Below are 3,838 nucleotides of genomic sequence, written 5' to 3'. Positions count from 1 at the left end.
TTTATACATATAATAGATATATCTATAAATATATATATTTATATACAATAAATATATTGGAAATAGGCCCAGGGCACCCATTTCTATCTATTTGTCTGGATCTCTATCAACTGAAGACAGTAAGATACCGCAAGTAATAACTATTTGTACTAATGAAAGAAACATCAGGATCAGTATCATGGCAACCATCAAGAAAATTTTTAAGGGAAAAAAAAATATTTTAATTCCCAGTGAAAAATGAGTGCAATTGATGTATATTTACCAATCTGAATGATCGAAGAACTGAGAGTCCCTCCACATCTGCAAGACCAAGCTCAACCAAGCTAAGGGTTACAATAAAACCATCAAAAATATTCCAGCCTTCCTGGAAATAATAGTAAGGATCCATTGCAATTATCTTGAGAAACATTTCTGCTGTGAAGATTCCAGTGAAGACCTGAATTCAAAATGCCCTTTGTTATTTCATTGTGAAATATATTACACAGTTAGCTGTTGTCTAGGTTTTTAATTCAAGCTATATATCTTCAATGGCTTATCCAAAACTGATACTTAAAAATATTTCAGAGTACTGTAGTGATTTATTATGCCCACCTTCCTTTAACAAGTGCCATACAAACAAAGTAATTTTTTCAGTTAACTACATTTTATACTAAACAAATTACATAAACTTATCTTTTATAACATTTATAATCTGATTTCAACTCTATCAGATTATGGACTTTCTCATGTATTGTACAAACAAAATCCCAAATTTGATTTTCACAACATAAACCAGAATGCTTTCCAAGAAATTACATGTTATAACATCTTTCTTCGTATAATAATTACATTATATAGCAGCACGAATGAGGCCAAATCTAAGACTCCAGAGGGGCAGCTCCTTTGCTGATACAACCTGCCATAATCCCATTCGGTTCAACAGAGATAAGATAATTTATACCAGATGGGGATCAACTGAGATACAACGCGTTGCTGAAGCTGAGGAACTTCTACCTGGGTGCTGCCAGTAAATTCATTGAAGTTGATTGGGCCTGTCACTTTAACGCCAGGAATGGAAGTGCATTTAAGAATGCATTTTAAACATGATATTGCTGGTAATGCTTTCTCATCATGGGATGCTATGCTGAATGAAGTAGGAATCATATTTAGGAGCCACCAAGTTTAATGACCTTGAGTAGCTTTGAGAGAAGTCTTAGAAGAATTTTCTGTAGGACAGAAATGTACTAAAGCCACTGTTAAATGCTGCCTGAGCCCTGGTCTGAAATGCTTTCTTTTTTGGTTTTGATAACCCATTTTCAAGCAATCTGAACACAAAATGGGACAGCTAAAGCAAATAATCTAACTGGGATAATCAGGAAATGGACAAGAAGAGTCTGACTTCCTCTGCCTAGAAACACCAATGCTCAAGCTAGACTTCATTACAGTCTTTAAATACATTTCAGATTTAAAACACCACAGAGGGAAAGGTTACTATTTTTAAGATACAGGATTGGAACCACTGACAAAGAGGTAGGAATGAATAAACACAGTTTGAAATGCTGACTTAGGTTCCTAACGATCAGGATGGTGAGGTTTTCAAGGAGCTTTAAAGAGGAACTACTGGAACAGGTGAACCCGGAGAGCCTCTATATTGCAGAAAGGGTTTATGTTAGGGAGCCTAAGACTGGAAGAGGGTGGTGCTTATAGACAGGCTCCCTTGCACTCCCTTTTTAGTCAGGTATACACCAAGGTTTATGTGGCATATTCGTGGTTGGAAAACAAACCTATAAAATGCTACAAGATTTTACATTTTACCAGGAAACTCAGATTCAGAATTTCCGTTAAGTATATGAAAACCAGCTATGCATTTATCTATTATTTCCCCCTTCCAAATCCTGTAGTTTTTTACATAATCTGAGATATTTTTTCCTCATTACAAAACAAGGATTATTAAAAATCCCATTATAAGAAATAAATTCTTAAAAGAAGAGAAGAAGTAGGACTGCAGCTGCAGATACTTCTATGTGATCAAGCCTGTCAGTTCAAAAGCATCAAAGCTACAAAAAATTAACTCCTGATTTCTTTAATAATTTATCTTTTTGAAGTAGAAGGGAGAAAATATAGTTGACAACATGAGGAAATTATCTGACAATAAAAAATACAAAAACTACAAGAGGAAAAAGTACTGCAGGATATTTTTCATAGTTTTACATAAAACATAAAGAAAACAATCTACATATCCACATAAAGTCTTTAACAGAAGAAAATTCTAGAAATGCTTTTAAATGGGTCTTTTAGCTACTGTAAACATGTGTTCAGGAAACAGAGCAATTAAAAAGACATTAATAATTTAAAGATTTGTATTGTATTGATTGAAAAAGTAACACTGTTTATTTGCATAGTGTCTTTTTCATGGAAGTAATGCATTTCCTGGTTTAGTGGTTAGACAAATCAGCTTCTGTTTAAGAGGGACTTTACTTAATGTAGCTTTGGTGCCATTTTTTAAATTTTTAATTTGGCTTAGGAGAGCACTGCATTAGATTGGTTTTACAGTATCCTAAGTTACATGAGCCAGGGTTGACAGTGAAATTTCAAAAAATGTTCTGATGGAGTTGTATCTGGAGGGCAGTACATGTTCAATTAATCTACTTTCTAAAGAGTAAAAAAAAAAAAAGGCTGTTAAAAAGCTGTTAAAACTTTTAGTTATTTCAGACAGCCTTCCTTTTAAATCATGAACATAAAAACCCAACAGACTTACCAGATTTCCAACTGAAAGTACATTATTGAATTCATCGGTCATCGGATAATGTTCCATAGCCATAAAGAGTGTATTTAAGACAATGCAAATCGTAATAGCCAGGTCAACAAATGGGTCCATTACCACTAAGTTGACAATATGTTTTACTTTTAACCAATGCGGACTGCAGTCCCAGATCAAGAAAATATTTGCAAATTTATACCAACATGGTGGGCATTTCTGTCTTGATTCTTCAAGCTCTGTGGGAAAAGAAAGTTCATACAGGTGACTGTGATTGCTCTAACATTCCTCAATCCTTTATGAGTTGTACCAGTTGAGTTGTCAATCCAAACTGGTACTGATTAACCTCCTATAAGCATGCCGCTTATACTTTTTCAACAGGACTTTTCAAGAAAGTCTTTAAAAATTGGTATCTAATGTATTTATCTCATTCAAAGCTTCTCTATCAAGCACAACTTCTTTGTATTCCAATCACTATTCTGATCAGTACCAATTTATGCATGAATTTGAGTTATGTATTTTATTGTTCCTTGATTACACTTCAGCCTGTTCTTCTCACTTACTGTTCTACTATGTAAATATTTTTATTTTGAAATTTGTGGTGTTTAGGTAAAAATTTTCAATATAATTTTCATTCCTAGTTCAAGAAAAAAACATTCTTATCACCTAGAATAGCACTTCTTTAAAGAGTAACTGAATAAATAAACTTCTAAAAATGCATATATATTTTAACAGTGGTTGCATATATTTGAAAAATGTTCAGTGGCCTTTTTGTGTCCAACATTATATTTTTAATTATTATGCATAAGCATCCACTCAGTTATCACCATCAAACATAATTTTGTAGTCCTGATGACCACATGAGGTAGATGGTGGCAAGAAAATGAGATATAAATTCTTAGTTATATAATACCCTTAGTGAATAAAGAGCTTTGAGTTTACTGATAAATATGTGTCAGTTTGTGGGACTGTATGTGTCAGGTAAGCTACTTTAAATTAGTTTTTAAGTTTCAATCCAAATTTTCAGAAGTCCCTTGAAAAAACAGGTTTTAAGTATTAAGCTATGCATAGCACACACCTTCCACAGTGTTTGTGAGGATG

At 33.3% G+C, this 3,838-nt stretch overlaps 1 pseudogene; it reads right to left on the bottom strand.

The window, feature by feature from the left end:
• Positions 1-220: 220 nt before the first annotated feature.
• The window catches only part of LOC104623310, a 29,250-nt pseudogene continuing 25,632 nt past the window's right edge, over positions 221-3,838 (bottom strand).

This window comes from Phaethon lepturus, unplaced genomic scaffold (genome assembly GCF_000687285.1).
Source record: "Phaethon lepturus isolate BGI_N335 unplaced genomic scaffold, ASM68728v1 scaffold9337, whole genome shotgun sequence".
NCBI classification, from domain to species: Eukaryota; Metazoa; Chordata; class Aves; order Phaethontiformes; family Phaethontidae; genus Phaethon; species Phaethon lepturus.
The sequence above is the reverse complement of the archived record's forward strand: the minus strand, read 5'-3'. Positions and strand labels throughout refer to the sequence as shown.